This window comes from Misgurnus anguillicaudatus, chromosome 3 (genome assembly GCF_027580225.2).
Source record: "Misgurnus anguillicaudatus chromosome 3, ASM2758022v2, whole genome shotgun sequence".
In the NCBI taxonomy this organism is placed as follows: Eukaryota; Metazoa; Chordata; class Actinopteri; order Cypriniformes; family Cobitidae; genus Misgurnus; species Misgurnus anguillicaudatus.
Genome location: NC_073339.2, coordinates 28,582,952 through 28,593,917, shown reverse-complemented (window position 1 = coordinate 28,593,917; position 10,966 = coordinate 28,582,952). Strand labels below are relative to the sequence as shown.

Here is a 10,966-nt window from a genome sequence, read left to right as displayed (position 1 = left end):
GTGTACGTGGGAACACGTGAGCTTCACATCATATCTGTGTGACACGTGTTCCCAGTGTTTTGTGGCTGTCATGGTCTTGCTTGACTTTGGTTAGTATCCAGAGGGCAAGACCAGGGCAGCATTGTTTTATGTGGGAATACGTGTGTTTGCACATCATGTATGTGTAACACGTATTCCCAGTGTCGTGTCACTTTTACCCTACTCCCTTATATACTCGTGTCTTACGTGATTAATGATGTTCACCTGTTCCCCATTGATGTGCTGTCTATTTAATGCCCTCTCGTCCTCTGTTGTGTGCGCGATCATTGTTGAACTCTTTACGTGTGTATGCTTCGTGTTAGATCTGTTCCAGTTTTGTGTTTCATCACAGTGTTTGGTTACTTTCTGTTTTTACCCCCTCGTGGGTGTTTCAGTTATTTATTAATAAATCATAGTTTATTCTTGTATTTGTGTCTGCGTTTGGGTTCTTGTTTAGTTTTCCTTTTTTCGGTGTTTACACACCGTGACATTTTCACAGAAGTGAACAAAATGAGGCTCAATTGCACACCAACAAACATTTAGACAGATTGTTGGGGCTCATGGTAGCAGCAGCCAATATAACTCTGCTCTGTCTTTTGCACATAAGACCCCTGCAGTGTTTTTCCCTAAGGGGCAACCCTTTTCGCATGTTCAGGGTTACACACTCATGTCTATGTTTCCTATGAATATGAAAAGATGTTGGGTTTCTGTCTTAAGGCCCGAAGTTAGGTGCAGTCTGTCGCCGCATGACATTAACGATAGATGCATCTCTTTCTAGCAGTTAGCAGTGTACAGAGCATTGAACATGGTGGAGCAGATTTGGTTCAGGTTCGGCCAAGCAAAAGCTGACCTGTTGAAACGATCAGGAGGGATCTCTTATCTCAGGCGAGGGGCACTGTGTTTCATGCCTGCCCAGAGCGAATGAGTTTATGGGTCGAGCCTTCAAGGGGGACAGACTCATAGAAGCGGGTCTCTAAACCAAGGTTGTGCAGGCTATTTTACATTCCAGAGCTCTTTCCACCAGGAAATTATACGCATTTAAGTGGAAACATTTTCCTACATGGTCTTATTTGACCCAGTAAACTGCCTAGTAGGTTCAGATCTGGAGTTTTTACAGGAACGGTTCGCAACAGGGCTGTCTTCAACTATTAAGGTTTATGTGGCAGCTACATCTGCTTTCTACACCTTAACGGATGGTCACTCACTAGGTAAAGACCAACTTGTTATGCGTTTCCTGTGTGGCACTCGGAGGTAGCTGCAAGTCATTCCAGGATCCATGTGTGGGATCTGTACGTGGTACTGAAGGGTTTATCAGGGCACCATTAAATCGTTGGATACAGTGTCTGAGAAGTTTCTTACACTGAAAAAATTTTTCTCCTAGCTATTACCTCCTTTAAGGGTCTTCAATGATGTTTAATCACAAGCAATTTTTTGCTAAAAATGTAAAATATATATACACAAAACGTAACATGTCCCCTTGAAGTTGTGCACGTGCGCTGCCTCATAGGCTTGAAGGCGCGTGTTCAGCGCAACTTTAACCACAATAAAACCATGGTTAATTTTTGAAAGGGGAAACCCGCGCCATGATGGTGCTTTGTGCAAGATTCATAGTCGAGTTATCTGCCTCTCAAAAAGTTGCCCCAAAGGGTGCACGTGGATTCGTTGCATGTTGTTCTTCTGAGTCTGATATGATGCTCTGCGTAAAATAAACCTGTGTAACCTAAACTTGTGACAATGATGATCCAACGGAATTATAAAGTAGCACAACCTATCCCCACAAGAACAACCTTTGTGCCATTCACCATCAGTCATCTTTATAACTGAAAGCCCAGGTTCAGGTAAATGTGTAATTGTCCATCTCACAGTAAAATGAAAATGTATTACACTGCAAATATCTTAAAATAATATTTTTTTGTCTGTAAATAATTTTGAAATGGTTATGCAAGCTTTTGTAACATCACAATTGGAATACTGCATTTCATTGTAGCCTATAGCGGTGCTACTTAGTCAAGTTCGGCTTCCAGATCCGCTGATTCTGGTTTATTGCAAGTTCCCAGGGCACGCCTTTGAAATCGAGTTTTACTAACTAGTTAAGCATAACTCGCATGCTGTACAGCAGCAGCATGCAGCATAAATGTATGTTTTCCATTTTAGCTTACCTGCTGCTCGTGTAGCTATTTTGAAGACTCGCGGCTAACTCCTGCTTAGTGCTGCAAAGGAAACTCCGTCTACCGCTTTGCTTCCAGTAAATATTTAAAAAAAAATATTATTAATGTTATTGGCAGTTGTATATACACACATTATTATTTATTATATGTATACTGTATCCATTAGTAGTGAGTGTGGTGGTGCTTCAGGGGTGTTGCTCTGGTATGAATGAGTATAAAGGTGAGAGGGATCTCTATGAAAAGTCCGTTACAAAAATTGAATTCTCTCTGCTTTTTGCTCAAAATGTGGTGTTTTTGCAGAAACCTACCCATATTCAAAAGCTGGTTACAAAAGGAACTACTGAAGTTAGTAGTAGATGAAACGGGTTTTTTTGTTTGAAAGCAGAGGGTCTGTTCTTTCATTTGGTAGATTGAATGTTTATATATTTAAAGAAGAACATTTTCTGGAAGGCATTAAACTTTGGTGAAAATCATGAAAAACGCTGGCACTGGCTGGCAACTTTTTTTTAAAACGCTGGCGGTGAATGAGTTAATGGTCTGACTAGTTTGCTTAGCTGAACTCTTGAACAAATACCTCATCGAAAATAACAAATGATTTGGTTTCCTAGGTAACCTACATGTTGTTTATTTTGCTTGTTATAAAAATAAACTTCTTTAAAAGGACCTTGTTTTATTTATTCTTAGCTGACTTTACCGGACGTTACGTGTTGATCACGAAAGCCGCTTGTTTACGTTGTTACTGCTGAAACCGTCTATACTCACTACAAAAATCTAGACTACACCACAGATTTTACTTCTACTTCAGTGAAGTTTTACATTGTTTATTATGGGCATAGTCTCTGAACTTTAGACAAACCCTTGTATGTATGATGGCAAGACTATTTTACTTTGTAGCTCACATTTAGAATAGCCAGCACAGCACCGGTTGCCCCAATATCAGCATGACAATAGCATGATTAGGGTGCCTTCATCAGGACTCCTCCTCTTCATTAGTGTCTCTATCATCTGATCCTTCATCTCTGGATTAAAAATTTAGACACCTTCAATCTACATGTTATGTGGTTAATTTAAATAGGTAAACTGTCTTTGTAGTGTAGAGGAAAAGCTATGGGCGTCTGTGTTGCACTCCACTGGTCCGGATGTGTTAAAATTTTGCCTATATTTTTTAGAAATGATAGCCAAGATGTTATAGAATAATAACAGTCAAAAAATGACATTCAAGTTATATTTTGATTTTCTTGAAAATGTTTCTGCGTGACACTAGATGGGTATTCCCAGAACGCATTACATAGTGCAGCGTTCTTCAACCCTGGTCCTCAAGGACCCCCTTCCAGAAAGTTTTAGATGTTTCCTTATTTAAAACACCTGAATCATCTCATCAGCCTCCTTCCAGAATGTCTCCTTAACAAGCTAATGATTTAAATCAGGTGTGTTAACTAAGGAGACATCTAAAACATTCTGGAAGGGGGTCCTCGAGGACCAGGGTTGAAGAACACTGACATAGTGTATATGTATTCCACCTTCATCACCACCAGGCATAAATTTGTCATCGAGTGCCACCTATTGCACCAACATGACTTTGTCTCTGGGTGCATAGACCTTTTTGCTGTGATTCATTTCAACTTTAGTGTAAATAGGCCATTTAGACTAAATTGATCTTTAATTGGTCTGTAATTACATGGCCCATACATGTTCTTTCCATTCTGCAATTTTACCATCCTTTAAAAACACTGCAGTGCCAGAGAGGGATTTTATCAATTGATTAAATAATATTTCATTTATATAATATATTGTTTTGCCTTAAAGGAATCAAAGCACCAACCATTGAACCACCAACCAGGCCTGAATTTGTTAATCATATAAAACTGACCTATGTAATTTTGCAGCAGCTACTCAATGCAGATTTTCAAGAAAACGAAAACGATTCAGTAAGTGAACCAAAACAAGATAGACAGATTCAGATAGAGCAAGCACAGAAGTGTTTTCATTTTCTGTGCGAGGAAATGGGTGATGTGTGTGTATGTGCGTGCGTGCGCATGTCTGTATTTAGGGGGTGGGGTAATGTTAAGTGCTCTCAGTGTGGAGTCAAGCCCTCCTCCACAGATTGCTGTCTTGTTCTCAACACTCATTGTCCTTTTGAAGTAATTACTCTTTCACCTGGACAAGCTCATCAGTGCAGTCGAGCCACCAGCCTCCTCTAGCAAAACAACAGATATACAAACCAACACAGGCAAACACTGTCCCCAGGAAACCAGAATTACAAGACACGAATTCTGTTTTGCATTTTCTTGCTATAAAATTCATAAATGAATAAATGAGGTAAATAAAAAGTGAAATAATTTACGTATTTCATTACCCATTGTGTGTACAAATATTTCTGTTTATTGCATATCACTGGTGGTGGTGCTCACCTTCTCCGTTCCTGAGGACAAACAAAAAAGAAACAAACATGTTTTGTGTGTGGACACGCACACACCGGCGTGCAGCCCTGTCAGGGGGCTGTGTGGTTAATCTTTATGCACTCCGTGACCTCCTCACTGCCAACCCTGCTAAATATATTATTCCTGTGGGGCTTTCAGTGCTGCTTGGTGTCAGAAATCAATATGTATGAGCCGTGTAGATGGGAATTTCTAATAGATCTCCACGGCCCTGCGCTACTCTTCAATATCTGCCTCGGACTATTAGTGCCAGCTCAGTGGCAGTGAAATAACCGAGATAATCTGTTAAGGTTCCACTCTTAAGGTGGAACTGCTTTAACAGGTCTTACTGTGTTGATCCACACCATAAATAACCAGACCGTTAGATTTTATGTTGTTTTTGGAAGACGTCAATCTTTATCATAAAAGTTAGTTGGGATAAATGATATTTGCAGGTGCTGTTTTTCTTTTATTATACAAGCTTAATGAATGAAATGGTTTTATATGAATTGAAATGTGTGCTTTTTCATATGTATATATTGCTATACATACAGTTGTGTACAATCATGTTTATAATCTATGCGTGTATTACATCTTGAAATTTTAAGAAAAACAATGCATACATATTTGTGATTTAATCACTCACAGCTTTATGCACATACATACAGTATTATCTGTATTTTCTTGTGTGTGTGTGTGTGTGTGTGTGTGTGTGTGTGTGTGTGTTGGTTTCTATGGTGTTATCAGAAGGAAAATGGTCACCGTGCTAACCGATCAAACTGCTAATGTGATGGTTTGCTGCAGCACTTAACTGCAATGCACGGCTTCTCCACTGGAAAAAGACATTGAGCGTCAACCAGCAGTCAGAAGACTGAATGGGGGAGGGGAAATTTGAATTGGAGGGAAATAGGGAGACGGAAGAGAACGGAAGACTCAGACAGTGTGAGGTCTCAAGGGAATGAGAGAGGCTGAAATTATTTCATGGTCATGGGGTTCTTCTTACTCTCCCTGCATTTCACATGCAGGACCTGCAAATATAATATATAGCCTTATATCTGCAGTTTTTCAGACAAAGGTGATTTCCTTAATACTGTCTGCTATTGATGCTGTACCATCATACACAGAAAAACTGCAAAAATTAACTAGACATTTTCTGTAATTAAATTCAGTTTCAAAATAATCCTAGCAGAAAATGATCTTGTCAATTTAAAGTCATTGTTTTATTTAAAAGTAGCCTAGTCTTTTGGATTTCTATTGAAGTGTTGATAGAACTTGTGTGTTGGTGTTTAAAAATAGCCCAAATACAGAATTTATTTTCATAGCAATTAATTTAAAATAAATCACATTTTTATGTCAGTGGAAGCATATTAGAAATAAATGTATGACTATTTGTCCATAGCAGATATACAATAGAGTAATGCTTTGCGCTTAAGTGCCATCAGTCAGTGTTGTATTCGACACCAGCTCATTCAAGACCGAGTCCAGAGAGGGTTGAGTCCGAGTCAAGAACGAGTCCAGAGAGGGTTGAGTCAGAGTCAAGACCGAGTCCAGAGAAGGTTGAGTCCGAGTCAAGACCAAGATCAAAGAAGGTTGAGTCTGAGTCAAGACCGAGTCCACATAAAGTTGGGTTTGAGAAAAGACCTAAGGTCATAGTCTGTGCTATGGCATTTCTGATCTCACTCAATTCATGTTTTGTTAAAAATGTCAAAGTCACCCTCAGTTTAATGATTTGAAATCCACTCTGTAATATTAGGTCTTACAATATACATAGGTCCACTGTAAAACAAACCACATCATACCAATTTACAAAATAAAAGTATTTATGAAACAAAATAATTTAGTTAAATAAAGATAATTGCAAATAAGCTACAGTACTGTGCAAAAGTCTTAGGCCACCACCAACAACTTTAAGAAGTTTTAATGTCTATCCATATTTATTTTTCAATCTATTTTATTAATATACAAACAGAAAATATAGGAAAATGTACAAAAAAAATTAAATTTCTGTACTGAATGTCTTTACGCATCGTTTGTGTTTAGTGTGTGACCTCTCTTGGTACTAAACACATCTTGAGCATTTTTGAGCAGAATAAAGTAAAAAGATTAATTTCTTTAAAATTAGAAATTAGGATTTAAATTTATTTAAAGGCAGGATAGGCAGATATTATCTAAAAAACTTTTTTACAAATTTGTTTAAACTGTCTGTATTTACCAATACATAATTAAAATGTAAGTACTCAGAAAAGAGAGTATAAAACTCGAGTGTCTGTAGACCGTTCAGGACTGTTTTAAACACAGCTAATTATTTCCATTCGGGACGAAACAAATGATTGGCTTGCACGACTATCACTCTCTCTCACGACCATGGCTACCACCCCTGTTGCTAAAGGATCTGCCCACACATGCGCATACCCGATTGATTTGAACGTGCATGAGGCACTCGAGCAACAGTACGGAAGAGAAAGAGCATTTAAAACTCACAGTACCTGCATATGCAGTCAGCAAAGGCAAACGAGGCAAAAAAAAAGGAATACACGAAGAAATCAAACGAGAGTAAATATCGCGTGGCTTTTCCTCGAGTCGACGATGCGGTAGCGGTGTTGTCTCCAGAGTGTATTCCTCATCAGAGTCAACAATGCTTAAGCTGGGTGTACACGGTGCAAATTCTGACGGTCGGAACGTCGTGAGCTCTCGCACACGACACGAGTGAGTTTATGCGAAAATAATTCGGACGCAGTCACACACGACAAGATTTTACTGTACGACATGACGAATTCTAACGTACGCATTTTCGCAGCTGTGCACTGAAAAAAAATCCTTTCAATTTACGTAATTTTAATGTGTACATCGATCCCACATAATCCGATTGTGTAAAACCAACATAATTTTCCTCATTTAATTTTTATTTGTCAGACCAAAACATTTTAATTGTTTTAAGTAGTCTAATATAAATATGTTGACTCAAAGTGCTATTTCTCTTTACCATAACACATTTATTTTGTAATGTTTAAGTAATTTTATTATGTAAGGGGACTAGATTTTCATCTGTAATTCCAACATGCTTTTTTAATGCTTATATTATGGGATTATGTAACTCTAAAGCAATTTCATTATGTCTCTGGCACCAGAATAATCACCCATAATTATCCAAATGTTATTTATTTCTTTTTTAAATACAAAATACATTTGCATTGGCATAAAAAGCAAGGAGTTTTGAACAAATGTTTAGTGATATTTAGGCAAACCACTGCTTTCAGATCATCAATTCATTTAAATCACTACACATTAATTAATTAACAGTCAATAACTATTACAACAATCAGCACATGCAGTACATACAAAGGGGCAATTTCCCAAACAGGTTGTAGATTAATCCATGACTAGGCTCTAGTTATATTAGAATATTTTTTACAAAAAAAAGTTTACAAACAAACCTACCTTACAAAAACAACACTGGAGTACATCTTGAGACAAAACAATGGCAATGATATATGTCAAGATATGTCAGTGCAATATGTTTTCAAATTAAGGCATTGCAAAAGCTGGGACTAGGAAAAGCCCCATCTGTAAAACTGACCCAAATGTTTAAAATAGTTACTATCACAGTAGATTTAGAAGTGCTAAAACACAAACACTGCATTCCAAAGAGACATGCAAAACAATAAGTACTATTATTTTTTAAATGGATTTACAAACTGGAAAATATCAATCCTTAAGAAAGTCAGAGCTACAGCATTTGTATAAACTGATAATCAAAGATTCAACAAAAACAAAATACAACAACCATTTCCAAAATCAACTCTGAGCAGCAAACTGCTAATGTTTTAATAAGAGAAAACATTTAAAACAGATAAATAAAAAAAACATAAATGACCAGCACAGTCGTTCTGATCCTTTCACTGAAAGAAACTGTTGGTTAAAGTTACGCTCAATGCAGTTCCATTAAAATCTTTTGGATTTCCTCAAAAATAAAGCGGAGATCAGGATAGCTCAGGTTTAGGGCATATATCAGCTCAAACAACATGGCACGATGTTGCAACACCTTCATGCCTTCCAGGACTATACAAAGATCCTCTTCTTCAAGAAGCATGTTGTTTGAGAGCACAAATCCCAACAGTGGTGTCTTCAAATGACCTCACTGATGCTGACTTCATCCATGCCCTGTACAAAACAGACCAATTTAGTTAAAGAAACAGAAAAAAGTTACTGTTACAATAAAAGTGTCATTGGAAATTAGTACAATGCAAACAAATTTAAATGTAAGTATACAGACCCATGTGCATTGCCACAGCATGTTACAATTGGTTACAAATATATGGGTTACAAAGCAAGCCAGCTGCACTGTCCACTGCTCCGGGTGTGTGTGCGCGCGTTCACTACACTGGAATGAGTTAAATAAAGAGGCCACATTTCGAGTGTGTGCTACCACACCTGACAATCACAGCAAAAGTGAATTATCTCATTTTCTCACTCTCATGTTGTTACAGACCTGTATAAATGTCTTTGTTCTGATGAACACGAAGACATTTATTTTGAGGAATGTTTGCAACCAAACTGTTCATGAGCCCCATTCACTTCAATAGTATTATTTTTCCCCACTATAGAAGTGAATGGGGCTTATGATTGGTTTGGGTACAAACATTCCTCAAAATATCTTCCTTAGTGTTCAACAGAACAAAGACATTTATAAAGGTTTGTAACAACATGATAGGGAGTAAGTGATGAGAATTTTTATTTTTGGGTGAACTACCCCTTTAAATCTTCCCAGGTGACCCTTGTGCCAAAAGATGTAACTAAAACATACTACATTTTCTGTACTTCCAACAAGGTTTACACATTTTTATGTCTATGAATCTATATTACTTACTTCTGTCATTTGATCATTAATTGTTTGAAGTCTTTTTGCTAGCTGTCCTCCTTTCTGATAGAAGAGTTTCATCAGGTTTTTGGATTGGAGGTCCAGGTGACACAGGAACATTAGACAGTAGTGATTCTTTTAAATTCAGCATTTATCTGAAAACAGATTAACCAACCATTGTATATTTGAGTACTACGAGTCAAAGAATAATACATGTATATTAGTTACAAAAAAAGATTTAGCTCCTAACAGCAGTAAAACAGTGATATGAATTACTTACCAATGCTTTTGAGTGTGTGCAAGGATGATGGACCTATAAGAGGAAATATTCAGAGGTGAAATCAAATATAACCTCAAATGATGAAGGTCACACATACACAGAACAATAATGAAATAAGTATTATATCTGTCATAGGACGCAATTTTGGACAAAATTAGATCTTAAAACAACAAGGTTCTCTTCTGAAAACGTCAGCTCAAGGTGTGTGGCACTTCAAAGCGATTTTTTTCAGTTAATATACCAGACGTCACGCGAGACATTTAAAAAAGCTTTTTCTAATAGAATCAAGTGTTGCTCGTGCCTCATGGCGTAGCGAAGTCACGAATAACTGACGCGGGTCTGTTCATCTGATTAAGCAGACAGTTTGTTTAATACGCAATGTCATTATTAATGTAGTCAATTGATATCATCTGGTAAATTACTTACATGGATAACGTTACTCTGGACAGAATAACGTTTGGTTAGCATTTTATTTGTCCTGAACTGTTTCCATAGAACAGCTGAGTAAAAAGTGCCTCAAAAGTTAACTCAAAGCTGACAGTTTTCAACTCGGATAAAACTAACTTACCAAACATAAAATAACGTTATACAGCTGACATTTTTGAAACGCTGTTTTTCTTTATGAGCCTTACACTTAATGACTGACTGACTGAACCGTTAACTTACTCCACCAACCTCCTCCAAACTAATTTTTACTACAAGTCATTGCAATGGCTACATATTGTAAAAAAACTGTCTATCTAGTGAAGATGTATCACGTATAAAGTGAACATAAATAAATAATAGAACTTACTTTAATAACGTGGTGTCCGTCTGAGAGAGTTCTTCTGACTGACTGCTGCTGCTGAGTCTTCATTTTGGCGCCCAAAACAAACAATATTTATTCTTCTATTAGGGCAATTGACGTCCTTTTCATTGAGCTTTACTGCCACCTACTGCTCAGGAGGTGCCATTTTGTGTGCAAACTCAATTTTATTGCTTTAAGTATTCAATTCAATCAATTTTAATCAATGTGAGAAAAATGTGTTCATTTTACATTCAAACAAAACATTTTAATTCTAATCAATTAAATTATGTTTACACAAGGAATATAAATATTTTGTGTTGCATATACATGTTTATTTTATTTAAATTCAAAGACCCACCAAGTCAATTTTTTTCAGTGTGAGTGGCAGAATGTACAAAAAAAACAAGAATAATACGGCAAAGATATTGGCTTAAGTGC

The 10,966-nt window shown here is 37.1% G+C and overlaps 1 long non-coding RNA gene across 1 annotated transcript; it reads right to left on the bottom strand.

Annotated features, from left to right (window-relative positions):
- Positions 1-7,774: 7,774 nt before the first annotated feature.
- On the bottom strand, positions 7,775-10,654 carry LOC129414799 (uncharacterized). The gene is made up of 4 exons (XR_008634543.2): positions 10,535-10,654; positions 9,742-9,774; positions 9,471-9,616; positions 7,775-8,764 (listed from the first exon to the last, which is right to left on the bottom strand). It is a non-coding gene; the product is annotated as an uncharacterized lncRNA (long non-coding RNA).
- Positions 10,655-10,966: the final 312 nt, after the last annotated feature.